The sequence below is a fragment of the Anopheles darlingi genome, chromosome 3, assembly GCF_943734745.1.
Source record: "Anopheles darlingi chromosome 3, idAnoDarlMG_H_01, whole genome shotgun sequence".
In the NCBI taxonomy this organism is placed as follows: Eukaryota; Metazoa; Arthropoda; class Insecta; order Diptera; family Culicidae; genus Anopheles; species Anopheles darlingi.
In genome coordinates this window covers 63,128,848-63,143,178 of record NC_064875.1, presented here as the reverse complement: position 1 = coordinate 63,143,178, position 14,331 = coordinate 63,128,848, and the positions used below count along the sequence as shown (strand labels likewise).

At 46.5% G+C, this 14,331-nt stretch overlaps 1 protein-coding gene and 1 long non-coding RNA gene across 2 annotated transcripts in view; both read right to left on the bottom strand.

Annotated features, from left to right (window-relative positions):
* Positions 1–3,333, bottom strand: part of LOC125954410 (mucin-5AC) — a 53,586-nt gene extending 50,253 nt beyond the window's left edge. The window contains exon 1 of the mRNA XM_049684686.1: positions 2,551–3,333. The gene's annotated coding sequence lies outside the window, so the exon portion shown is untranslated. The remainder of the gene's footprint in view (positions 1–2,550) is intronic.
* Positions 3,334–9,395: 6,062 nt separating this feature from the next.
* On the bottom strand, positions 9,396–9,932 carry LOC125954544 (uncharacterized). The gene is made up of 2 exons (XR_007469040.1): positions 9,887–9,932; positions 9,396–9,700 (listed from the first exon to the last, which is right to left on the bottom strand). It is a non-coding gene; the product is annotated as an uncharacterized LOC125954544 (long non-coding RNA).
* Between the last annotated feature and the right edge of the window lie 4,399 nt (positions 9,933–14,331).

The following is a 14,331-nucleotide window of genomic DNA, read 5'->3' as shown; positions in this document are numbered from 1 at the left end:
GCTCGTGCTGGTGGTGACTCGCGGAAGGGTTCGTCGCTTAACCGAACCGAACAGTCACCAGTCGCTTACTCCGGCGAAACCATCCCAAAAGCACACATCAATCCGATCACTGGCCGGGCGCTTGGATGGTAAAACCTTCGACCCACGACCCGCCACTCCCCACCCGTTTTTGTTTGATGATTTTATGCGCTTAGAATTCGAGGGCCGCTGCCAACGCGCTGGCGCTGATGTTTTAATCATGAGAGCGTGAGCGTCGGCCACCGCGTGATCCACCCAGCCGGTGATTTATGGGGATTCTGCAACAATGGTAACGCACAGACCGACCGACCGACCGACCGACCGACCGACCGACCGACCGACCGACCGACCGACCGATCGGTCCGTATGCGTGTCTGCACAAGATGCGTCAGATGGCAAGGACACGATGATCGGGGTGGAGGAACGTCTCACCTAACGGGTGTTGGGTCTTTTTGATGGACAAACTTCATCTGCACCGAGGCAGCGCTAATTGTGCGAAGGAGAAGAACGAGAAGGAGACAAGGAGGGTGGCTTAGAAATGAACAATCGACCGCCACCCCGGGCAAGGGGTCTGTTGTTTTCCAAGTGGCCACCCATTGGACCACTTTGCTCGCTTCGCACGTAACGTGCGTGAAGGCGATAAAGCGTTTCGAGAACAAGAGAATGGAACGATGAAAAAGACGGAAAATATTGGTCGCTTGGTTTGGTAGCCCGCCACTTCTTGGAGGCCGCCAAATTTTCCACCCCGCTAGCCGCTGGCCACAAGTTATGCTCTCTCTCGCGGCGCCAGAGGTGAAGATAGCAGCACAATTTATGGCCACACCTTTTCACGCCGATAGCGATGTAACCGCGAGCGGGTTTTCGAGCATATTTATGAACTATGAGCAGAAGCGGCAGAAGAGATGCCCTCTGCTCGTTGCGGTAACGTGCTGCTTGTTGGCATCTTAATCATGGTCAACGCACTTTATTTGGCACCGTCTTTTGAGTGGCCATCATGGGCGAATTGAACGAGTGTGTATGTTGGAGTGTCTAAGCCAATGTTTAATGGATGTTGCTTCAATATTAAATCGCACCGTTGTTGCGTGCTGCAACCAGCAAACTCCATCTTTGTCAGAACTCTACCTCAACCTTTTCTTTTTCAAACTGTACTTTCAAGAAATGACGCCTCACTAACAACGCTCTAATGTGCGGCTTTGGAATGGAATTTCCCAACTCTCAAAACAAAGAACTACGAACCCCGAAAAGCGGGCGTTATCTCGTTGGAAAACCACTTAAGCTTTCGGCCGTGGCCAACCCTCCGTCGTCGTCGTCGTCGTGTTGTCTGCCCATTTACCGGAGGCCGTCCGGGCAGCTTTCGAATCTTAGATTGACTATCAAGCGATCCACAGTTCGTCTACAGTGCGGCATAGAAGTCTGTCCCTCGGCCAGCGAACGTTCATAACTAATTGAGAAGCGTATCGGGACCGGGGCATCGCGCCCCATTTCGACAACCACGTCGATCATCATTATGTAATTAAAAGTTTTATCTCATTCCTAGCGGCCCGCTGGCGTGTTCTCGCCGACTCTATTCTCCTCCGTTGCTCTCGGCGATGACCTCTCGGCGTTTGTTTGCCAGACCGTCAGTGAGCGGACATTCCTGTGGTGAAATCCGAGTGCACCGATCGTAAACTCGAGTTCAAATGCAACTGCAACAGGCCACCGGGCAGCACAGTACCATATCTGGCCGGTGCTCGCGACCCCAAAACTTGGCACGCGATCACGTGCATGGTCAGGTGCCTATAGGCACGTTCCCCGTGCAACATCGCTGAGTCGCTGAAATGTTTGAGTAGATCATAGACAACGTACTGGAAGTATAAATGCTCTAGCGTCTTTGCGTTAATTGCGTTTTACGCGCAGACACACGATGATGCGATTTCAACGGAGCAACCGAACTCGCTAGTCCTTCTCGGCTACTAGGATTTATTCGAAAGATTGCGAAGCAGATCGTTTGACGGCTTTATAGCGTGACGCCCTTCGCCCGGTAGCTACCGGGCGGGCGGCTCGCATTTCACGTCCTACACGACCATTAATCAAATCGAGCACCATTTTGTTTGAACGATAAATTTCGCTCCCCCGTAAGCAGCGACACCCAAGCGCACCGCTAGCGACTCCTAATCTCCGTTTACGATCGCAGCCTGGCCACCAGTACTGTACCGTTGGTGCCTTCTACTGCGCGCTGGTCCGCGGTCCGCGGTCGGTGAAAAGCGCGACCGCGAAGAAAATGTGGTGTGATGTTTCGGGAGAAAAAAACAATGTTTTCACCAACGCCGATGATGATGACGGTGATGCGATGAAGCGTTTGCGCGATGCGTAAAGATGAAGATGAAGCGATTTGATGGGTCTGGGGCGTCTGCGTCTTTACGCAGCTTCATCTTCACCGGATGTACCGGAGGCCAGGTTGTAGAGCCGCTGGTTGTAAACAGTTCGCTTCGGTTGTACCGCCTTGGATTTCGTTTTAAAGGTTTTCCTTTTTTGGAGGGAAAACTCACTCACCAAAAACACATACACTTAAACACTGGCTGGTTGGTCATTTGATAGGATTTGAAGCTTCGTTTGCTTGGGTATCGCGTCACATCGTGAGCACTTGCGTATGAGTACTACATTTACCCTTCACGACCGTATTAAGGCGCTGGTTTCTGTTCCAGCTGATTTTCATTCATTCACAGCACAAGACGAGGGGAAAGGAGAAGAAAATCATCGAATAAATTATTTTCAATTAATTATTTTCACTTGAACTTCATTTCGCTTAAGCAAAACCACTGACCGCACGGGCATTGGTATACAAATGACATTTCACTTAAGCTTAATTAGCCGCTTTCCACTTCACTCGCGCTGCACGTCTAATATCGAAGAGGTTCTTCGGAGGAGAATCTCCTTTTCCATCGTTTTCCAAGTCAAGTTTTCGCTAGCCACAAGTCGGTCGTGTACCGCCTGATGATGCTCACTGATCACGATACGAGGGTTGTAAATTTTCACTTTCTCCCTAAGCACTAAGTGTGAGTGTGTGAGTGTGTGTATATGTACTTGGAAACACCCTTCGAAGAAGCTCGCCTTCCTCCGACGGATCACACCGGACCGGATGCCGGACTTTCCACCTTGATTAAATTCGAGATGCCGAAGGGCCCACTACTTCTACTGCTTATCGCTTAACAAACCACGGTCTTTACAAGGTGAAACAGTCAAAACAAACTGCGCAGCATTCGCAAAAACGAGTTGATAAAATGCGAATGACGAGAGTGAAGAGCGAAAAGGCTGGAAATTCCTCAGCAAATAACTTTGCGGCAAACAGCCACACGGTGTGTGTGTGTCTCTCGACAAGCAGTAAAAACACAGGATAAGGCATCCTCGCTAACATCGAAAAGACCGGCGAGCTCCAGCAAACAAACAAGCGGCCCGCTCAACATCATCATCTTCATAAGCCAAAACGTTCCAATAAACGTCCATCGGCCACCGTCTAAGCGCAGCATATCAGAATGGAACGCACGGAATGAGCGGCCCCCAAAAAACCAAAAGAAGACGAAAAAAAATAATGGAAAACCTGTTTCACCACCTTCGCGAACACGATGTCGTCGTCGTCGTTTTCGACGAAACGCGTCTCAAAGCGGAACGCAGCCAAAAACAAAACGTGCCTCGGAACCACGCGCACCCATCCCCCATGGCCATCTTGCGAGCCAGCGAGCCACTACACGAAAAAGCGCCGTTGTCTGTCTGCGATCTGCGTCAATGTGATCACTGAAATTCCGCGACCAAAGATCACTCGATTGAAGAGGAGAAGATGCACCAAAAACATCGCGATCACTATTAATACACAACCATAACCATAAGCACACAAATCCGGGAGATTATCAGTACACACATGGTATGTAACGACACCAACTCTCCGTATGGTGGTATGGATTTGTTTGTTGTTACACCTTCAACCGCCACGATCTCTCCTCACGCTCGAGGCCGGATGCCCTTCAACACCACGTTACGCGTTTCGTGAATGAAACGCACTCACGAACCGATCGAAGAACTGGCGGTGCACGCCACTACCAGCACGCCAACACGATCACCTACCGGCTTGGAAACCTACCGACCGCACGGTACCTCTATTCGCGTGGACACCTCGTTCAAGACTCACGATCGCGATCGCGCCGAACCGTCCCATTCAGCTTGGTGCTGGCTTCGGTTTGTTTACATTCGGTTCGGGCTCGGGATCGGAGCGCGAAGATCACGTCGCACCTCCCTTCTTCCCCTCTTCCAGGTTGATGGATCATGATCGCGGTTGCTTGATCACGCTGCTCACCGCTCACGGTGAAAGGGGAGCGTGAAATTCGGATTCAGCAGGGCCGCGGGGGCCTGGTGTTCGGTTGTTTCAATTTGATTTTTCCATTTTTTTCCGGCATTTCGGGTTCCGCCGGGTCCTGATAGCGTCACCTTCGCATAACAGGCCCTGGCCGGCCAAAAAGGGGTGAACGGCAGCAATTACGATTTGATTGCAACTCCCGTCCTGACCATCGATGGCACGTCCGGCCGTGTTGGCCGTCTCCGGACCGAAAAACGAAGATTGATTTTGTTTTTCTTTTTTTGGACAGCAAATGCTCGATCGCTTGGCCAAGCGCGCGTTTTGACTGACAGCTCCGGTCGATCGCACGATTGATCGGCTCGATATGGCGGGGACAACATGGCATTTTGGGGTTGGACGCTTTTTTCTTCTGGTTTTTGGTTGTTCCCTCTAATCTCTGTTTTATCAACGCTTTTCCTGTCAATCGTGACTCGTAGCTGTCGCGGTTTAATCTCTCTAATTTTATGCTCCAAAAAAGGGTCACTCCTCCGGTGTGCAGGGTGCGGCATGGGCGGACTTTGTTTCTTCCTTATCGTGATTGTGCGCAGCTCTCGAGCACCGCAAGCCTGGAGGAGTGCTGTGTTTGGACAGTGGAGTGGCCAGGAATTTAATTATGCTCCGAAAGCATCGCACCATAAACAGCGAGCGCGCGCCACATTGGCTTATGAAATATGAATTCCAAACCGGGGAGGCCGGTGGCTAGCTATCTGCCAACGGAACGTGTACTCGTATAGCATGAATGTGCGTTTTGGGGTTTTGCGTAACCAGGGGTATGCCTCTCTTATCGGCGCTATGCGTGCGATAATATGGGTTCGTGAAAGGATCCACCTCTCCCCTCGAGCTGTCCGATTACGTTCCATCGGTTGAGTTAATCCATCGGTTCGGTTCACTTCCGATCAGTAATTCGCGAAGCCCAAATTTGGCCACCCGCGGATAATCGCGGCCGGACTTTCACAGGACGGCACAGATCCTGCGGTTGCCAGTTTTCGACGCCCGCCTACAGGCTTTCGCACACACGTGAAAGCAACCAACTCTGGGTGTTAAGACGGCGGATTTCACGAATCATTTCCCTCTGCCTGCGCAGTTTTCTCTCCATTTTGAACCCCACCCCAGCGAGGAGGAAAAATGGAAAAGAGCCGCGGAGAAAAGCAAATCTAAGTCAAATCGAAACCAGAACGAGCATTTACCTGCTTCACCCCCTCCCTGCCGGATGGCGAGAGAAACCGCTGCGTACGATCGACCAAAATCAAGACATTCAACACCGCCCGACCGATCGCTGTTTCGAACGACCTCAGCATTGGCCGCCTGGTTCCGATTCCGCCGGCGATGCGAAAGTAAATCGTCCGCAATCCACAGTTCGATCGATTCGTCGTTTCTTTCCTACGCTCGATCAAGAAATGGAGTGGAGTGGAGTGGAGGCGGAAAACCGAAAAGAAAGTGTGATCGATTGGTGGACCGTTTAAGCAGCGCGGTGTCACGTTCGCCATCAAGAGCGCCATAAAAGACCTTGTGACGTGCACTAGTTTTCGTTTCAATGTCGTCGATGGGCCATGCCGTTGCTGCCACCTGGTGAGGGCGACGATGTATACGGATGGAAATCGATTTACTTTCATCTGTCAGTCATGGCAAAGGAGGGGGGAGTGGTTGGGTTGGGTGATAGAAATGATCGTTTGAAGGCTTCGATGACGCTCGCTTGTTCAGCCTCCATTATCTAGTTGGACGCTTTTTCAAACCATGGCCGAAGGTTCCACGCTTTCCGGTGTGCACCTGAGACCCATCCGATCCGATGATGAGCCGGATGGAATTTGAATCGCGGTGACACAGCGTGGAGTAGAGCCCCGAGGTGCCTTTTTACAGTCGGTTACGCCCCGGTAGTGATGATATTGTCGACACCTAGTAGATCGTACGTTGTCTCGTTATTGTCACCAGCATGGCGCGATCTTTTAAAGAAATCGATTGCCGGTTATTGTTGCTGTTGGTCTACTTAAGAAATTAAAAGATGGTCTTTATTTGACTTGAGCTGTTACAGAATCTAATATTCATAAAATTATATTTTCGATGTGCTTCTATTTAGTTTTATTTTAGTAATAATTCTTAACTAAAACAAATTACGAAATCTCGGCGAAGTCCAAGATATGCAGCTCGCTGGTCGTTGATGCTGCGGCCACGGAAGGGAAAACCAGATGACTCCGATTGCTTTCTGCCCCTTCCGAGCCTGCCTATTTCTGTGGACGATTCTGGAACGAGAACCAGACGAGAGGCACGATGAGATTATGGAGAATTGCGTCGTCTCGTTGTTTTATGTTGCTACGAACACGGCCGTGAAGGCAGCATAGAATTATGTGGACTCCCTATTTTTGGAGCAGCATTATTGTTTACACGCACCTTCTGGAACACGGCGCACACTCCCCGCTGTTGGGCCGGAAAAACAACAAACCTGCACCTCCACGCCTCTCCGCACTGCGACCACTGGGGTTTCCACCAACACCGCACGCTAACGAGAGGAAGGATCAGGATTTTCTCCGGAATGCTCCCGTTCCCGTACTACACCAGACCACCACCAGGGTGGTTTGCGGTTTTCCACGTCCCGAGCACCGAATCGTCCACTCGCGAAAACGCCACAAACTCTAGGGAGGACCGCGCTCTTCCCGACCCCGTGAGCTGCTCGTGCGGTGAAAGTTATGCTTTTTATGCTGCACAACACACGGCGAGGAGAAGAAAAAGAAGACGACGGAACCTTTTTTAGGAATTCCTTTTCCTCCGATCTTTTCTGGTTGAAATCCACGCTAGGTGTCGATGCTAAGTCCGAGTTTGTTTTTATTCGGCGAGACACACACGCGCAACTTCACGCACACACCCTCAATTCGCTGTGTACACACGAGTAAACGAAACCCAAGGCACACACACAGTTGCACAAAATATTCGCCGCGCGGTCCTGTCAACGGGTTGTGATCCAGTCCAAGGTACTTTAAAAAGACAGGTAGCTTCTTAACCACTTTGACAGGTCACCATTTTCAATTTGTTTGACATTCATAGCAGGGCGCTTTTATCAACAAAACCACGTGAGTTTCAAGAAGAAGAAGAAGAAGAAGATATGGGCAAGTTTGGTGGTTTTATCAAGGAAAGTACCTGATTTCACTCTTTTTCGGATGTTTAAGTGATTCATCTCTCTATTTAAGATCATTCGAGCGACCGAGTTGTGTTTTACAGCGAGTGAGCACGGTCCAGGAACGCTAGCTAGCTCTTGTTCTAGGCCGGGTGGCAAGACCTACGGACCGATACCATATTGAAACACTAGGAAGAATTTTGAGAATATTTGCATAAACTTTAACTTTCGTGCCACTGTTCGTGAATTTGAACTGTCGTAATACCACAGAAAAGCGAAAACAGCTCCGAAAAGAGCGTTCCCGAAGTAAACATCCCACCATCCCGTGAATGTCAAACTCTGAAGTTTTTTCTAAAATACGATCGAGGATTTGTTCTGGATAAAGCTACCTGTCTTTTTAAAGTACCTTGATCCAGTCGGCTGCGCTGGAAACACTGCCAACATTGGCTGGTATAACTTCGATTTTAGGAAAAAAGATACTAGAAAATGATTAATTATATCAACCATACATTTCCCTTATTTTCCCATTAATTTTTGGAGTATTTCTACGATTAACAATAAGAGTTTGAAAGAGTTTCAACAAAGCAACCGATACAATTTAACGAAACGCGTTGCAGGGAAGATTGCATGCAAAGCACAGGACGGTTAGAAAATTGCACGAAAAAGACAAACTGAATTTTAGTAGACGTTTGAATTTTACTACTGACATTTGCTACGATGAACGTGAGTGCGCTGGTACCAAACAGACGTTAACAGCAGATATGGTTCTAGCATCGAAGGTCTGTTTTATTTTGATGCGGATGTGTTTTCATTAGTCTGAAACATGTGTTTTGAATCGCAAAATCTGGAGACCAAACATCTAGAAATAATCGAAAAACGTATTTGAACGATATTGCCGTATTGCTTTCTTTCAATATTAGATCCTTAGACTAGGGGTGGATTTTGGAATTAAATAGATCTGTAACTGGCCGTCCACACCATAAATATATTTGGCAAAAAAAATTGGGTCTACGAGTGTCCACACTACAAATTTATTTGCCAAACATTTCTGTGAGTGCCTGAGTGATCGCTCAAAATCGGGCAAAAATTGGGACATTATCATATCGATAATGGGCCGCATTTTACCAAAAACCCCAATTTTCTTATCTCCAACAAAAAAATGGGTAAAAGACTGAAATAGGCCCCCCCACTCACGGTGAGTTACTGAGTGACCGGAAAAATCGTTAATTACCACTTTTTAGATAAGCAAACCTTCATAAAAATATGCGAAAACGTAAATAAATGTATTAGGGGAGGGGGGAGGGGTAGAAAAGTTACATTTTACCAGTAAAACAGCGATTTTTCGGTCACTCAGTAACTCACCGTGAGTGGGGGGGCCTATTTCAGTCTTTTACCAAAAAATGTTTTGGTTACGTATCCAAAACATGTTTTTGTTGGAGACAACTGAAACAAGCTGCATGCAACCGCCGCTCACTTGGATGCAAATGTCACTCATGGTAACCCACGTAGCTGCAAAATTTTGGAGTTACTTGTTGGGCTCCGCCATACATTATCCCCAAAAAATTGGTGGTGTGGACGGCCGGTAACAGCTTGTAAAGGATGCCAGCATGTAATGATTTTCTCATATCTGCTATTCTCACATAAAAAATGCAATTCCTTTTGGTAAAAGACTGAAATAGGCCCCCCCACTCACGGTGGGTTACTGAGTGACCGGAAAAATCGTTGTTTTACTGGGAAAATGTAACTTTTCCACACCACCCCCCTCCCCTAATACATTTATTTACGTTTCCGCATATTTTTATGAAGGTTTGTTTATCTAAAAAGTGGTAATTAACGATTTTTTTGGTCACTCAGTAGCTCACCGTGAGTGGGGGGGCCTATTTCAGTCTTTTACCTTCCTTTTGATTTGTTTGCTGCTGTTTATGCTTTATTCATCAATCCATTAGTAGCTAGAGGTGTATTTTAGTAAACACTGACTTACGACCTGAGACCATCAATGACTAATCTGACCCCAACCACTACTTTACCGCAATTAATGCAACCATGCGCCTTTGCTATCGCTTCGAATAGCGCGGTTGGAATGATGATATCTGCATCAACTTAAAACGCTTAAACTACGCCTGTAGGACCAGTACCTGTCGGACCAGTACCTGTCGGAGCAGTTCCTGTCGGACCCGTACCTGTTGGACCAGTGCCTGTCGGACCAGTACCTCCGCCTTGTGCAGTGCCTGTCGGACCAGTGCCTGTTGGACCAGTGCCTGTTGGTCCAGTGCCTGTCGGACCAGTAGCTCCGCCTTGTGCAGTGCCTGTCGGTCCAGTTCCTGTCGGCCCAGTGCCTGTCGGACCAGTGCCTGTCGGACCAGTGCCTGTCGGACCAGTGCCTGTCGGACCAGTACCTCCGCCTTGTGCAGTGCCTGTCGGACCAGTGGCTGTGGGACCAGTGGCTGTGGGACCAGTGCCTGTCGGGCCAGTTCCTGTCGGGCCAGTTCCTGTCGGACCAGTACCTCCGCCTTGGCCAGCGCCTGTCGGATCAGTACCTCCTTGCGCCGGGCCAGTACCTGTCGGACCAGTACCTGTCGGTCCAGTACCTGTCGGACCAGTGCCTGTTGGACCAGTGCCTGTCGGACCAGTACCTCCGCCTTGTGCAGCGCCTGTCGGACCAGTACCTGTCGGTCCAGTACCTGTTGGACCAGTGCCTGTCGGACCAGTACCTCCGCCTTGTGCAGTGCCTGTCGGTCCAGTGCCTGTCGGCCCAGTGCCTGTCGGACCAGTGCCTGTCGGGCCAGTGCCTGTCGGACCAGTGCCTGTCGGACCTGTTTGTTGAGCGCTTGCGAAGACAAGGAGGCCCAATAGAACTAGGGCGAATGAGAGCTTCATGTTGACTTTCAATTTGAACCTGAATACGTATTTGATGCTGATTGAAGATCTAGCAGGCTATTTTATACTACCATTCTTGCGCATTCACGACAGCTGTTGCAAAACGACCAATACAACATTTCGTATGACTTGTCTCTTGAATTTGACCGTGAAATGCTGCGGTGTGCGGAGTTAACATTTCCAGACATTTCTATTCGGAGAAACACCCTAGTTTAATCACCCTAGAGAAACACACTAGAAGAAAGCTGATTGAAAAATGAAACACATCCAATAACATATCGATTATTGTCAACCCAGCCCGATGATAGTCTGTTTGTTCAGTTGAAGATTGTACACTGTGCATCTGGTAAAACGCTTCTAGGAGCGAAACACTTAAATATCGTCCTATTTTGGACTGAAATGATTCTGATTGCACTCTGGTTCAAGCACATGTGTTTTGCTGGTATGACAAAAGACATACAAGGTGGCCGATTAAGGTTCAACCGGCCATTTTGTACGGCAGGTCCAGAAAGCTGGCCGATTAATGGCTACAGTTAATCATTAACTGATAGATTCATTTAATTTCCATTGCAATTTTACCCAATCATCACGTTTACTTGCTTTTGTTAACACTTGCGAGAGCGCAGCAAGGATGAAGATGTCTGTCTGGACATCTTCTTTATTTTCAAATTTGCCATCATTTTTGGATTCAAATTCAATAGATAATATAGATGCATCGCAATTTTTAATATTTCGCATCCAACAAACATGGAATTTGATAGCTGTTCCGACGTGTTTAACACCTCAATGTATTTTTGTGTTAATATCTCACTACGTGTCCTTCTATTTGTACCGTTAAAACCTAAACCAAATCGATAGGTTTAGCACTTCTAGTGACTTTTTTGAACCCGAGAAACGGGTTTGTTTTTTGCTCTAGAGAAACAACGAAATCGTAAAACAGCATCATACAGTATTAAGTGAAACCCCGCCGTGCAAACCCCATACAAAAATGCCCAATCTCTATGGGAATTGCCTCCGGCATCAGCACGAAGATGGTCTGTTTGTTCAGTTGGAGATGGTTCAATATACAGCCTCGATTTGAAACACTCCCGTAATATTCAACTCCGGAAACTTTGTTATGAAGAAAATGTATGTTTTGTGTGCATCTTTTGATAGAAATATCGAGAAACACATCTCTTATCTTCATTCTGCAGCTAGGGAATTAAATTGAAAAACTCCATTTTAAATGTAAACATTTTTGAATGAGCATTTCCAATGCTAATTTGACCATTCTTGCTTATTTCTGCAATCGCAATTGACAAAATTTAATATGAAATTTATTGATTAAACATTTTTTGTAATAAATTTGAGTAGCTGATAGATGCTACACAAAAAACATTGTTTTCGCCAAGACTCCCTCGAGCCCTTATTCAACTATCTGCCGCTGAACAAACTATCAGCCCTGAACAAACTATCTGCCGCTAGCCTGGTTTGTCAATATGCTATATGCTATCGATTGCGTTGTGTTTTTCAATATGTGTTCTACAAAAGCAAAACACCCGAATTCAAATCTCAGTATCGAAACGTCTGAAACAAACTATCGCTGCTTTTCACGGTCAAATTCTAAAGACACGTCATGTGTTTTTGTATTGAGAAAAAAAAGATGTTTTGAATGTGCTTTACAACAGCTGCCGAGTAAGCGAAGGAATAGTAGTATAAAATACCCTACACGTATTAGATTCACTATTATGTTCGAATCTAGGTTCAAATTGAAAGTCATCATGAAGTTCTCATTCGCCCTCGTCTTACTGGGACTCCTTGCGACGGTTGCCTTTGCAAGTGCTCTACCAACGCCGCAAGAAGAAGGTGCTGATCCGGCAGTTGAAGAGGATGTTGATGCAGACATCCTCATCCCAGCCGTAATCTCACAATTGATAGCAAAGGGCGAACGTCGTATTGATTGGGGTAAAGTACTGGAAGGCGTCATATTGGTCATTGAGGGCCTCAAGTCGTGAGATGTTGTTCAATGAAGTACAGCTCATGTTGTTGAAAGTACAATTTATTGATGAATAAAATGTGATTGAATTACATTAACTACAAGAGAAGAAAAATTTGAATGGACGCTAATCTTGAAAGAAATCGATTCGTGACCAACTTTTGAACACGGATATCGGTTATTTCTAGATTTTACTTTGCAGATTCTATCACTCAGACAAAATCTTCGATGAATGCAAACAGATCCGCTTCAAAACAACTTGCTTTCAGTAGTTCAAAAATACAAATTGTCATCTTTTTGTTGCCACATTGAAAGCACTGAGAGCTTCGCCGCTGGTGTATCGTTGCGGATCGTTTGATCCAGGAGGTGTTAGTCTAAAGAATATGGGTTATGTATGTCCAGCCTCACTCTCGATGGTGATATATTTCTTTTCAAGGCATTTGGAAGCCTCAAACATACGGCTCGTTTGTCCTTATGTATGTTAAAAAAATGGAACGAGGCCTCTCAAAGTAGATGATAATATAAAAAAGTAATACATTTAATGAATATACCTCTTTAATTATTTTTTAATCAAGACGAAGTTCCGATTGACCTAGAAGTACTTCTTACAAGTTTCACAGTGTACAATCTTCAGCTGAACAAACAGTCTATCGTCGGGATGGGTTGGCTGTATTCTATGTGTTAAGCGTTTTGTTTTTCAATTTGTGTGCTATAGAATGAAACAACAAAACAACCATGCAATAAACGTGGGCTTTGCTGCTAAGCGAACCTGGAAGTGTTAACTCAAACATTGTAGATTCCAAGGACAAGTCATACGAAATGTTGCGCTGTCGCAAACAGCTGTCGAGATTGCGAAGAATGGTAGTATAAAATACCCTGCTAGATCTTCAATCAGCGTCAATTACGTATTCAGGTTCAAATTGAAAGTCATCATGAAGCTCTCATTCGCCCTCGTCCTATTGGGACTCCTTGCGACGGTTGTCTTCGCAAACGCTCTACCAACGCCGCAAGAGGAAGGTGCTGACCCAACTGATCCGACAGTTGAAATTAGCGCTGAAGTTGATCCAGATAACCTCATCGCTGCCGTGCTCTCAGAAGCGATAGCAAAGGGCGGACGTCGCATTGATTGGGATAAAGTAGTGGCTGGGGCCAAATTAATGTATGCGGGTTTTACCGCGTAAGATAATCTCATATCAAATGGATTGACAAATAAAACATGAAATTTAACTCGTTTCTCATATTCTATACATTTTTTAAAGTTTTTCAATTGGAAACATAATTACGTGCGGCAAGAGAACGTGGTCCTCGATTATTTCTAGATGTTTGGTCTCCAGATTTTGCGATTCAAAACACATGTTTTGATGTTTTGATGACCAATGCAAACACATCCGCATCAAAATAAAACAGGCCTTCGATGCTAGAACCATATCTGCTGTTAACGTCTGTTTGGTACCAGCGCACTCACGCTCACCGTAGCCCGTTCATAAGCAGACATTGACTTGGCAAATGTCAGTGGTAATGATCGACTTTAAGGGCCTCACACCAGCACCGACGATCCCCACAATCCACAACAATATAGCAAATGAAATGGGTTAACCACGCTGTTCACAATGTAAAATTCAAACGTCTACTAAAATTCAGTTCGTGTTTTTCGTGCAATTTTCTAACCGTCCTGTGCTTTGCATGCAATCTTCCCTGCAACGCGTTTCGTTAAATTGTATCGGTTGCTTTGTTGAAACTCTTTCAAACTCTTATTGTTAATCGTAGAAATACTCCAAAAATTAATGGGAAAATAAGGGAAATGTATGGTTGATATAATTAATCATTTTCTAGTATCTTTTTTCCTAAAATCGAAGTTATACCAGCCAATGTTGGCAGTGTTTCCAGCGCAGCCGACTGGATCACAACCCGTTGACAGGACCGCGCGGCGAATATTTTGTGCAACTGTGTGTGTGCCTTGGGTTTCGTTTACTCGTGTGTACACAGCGA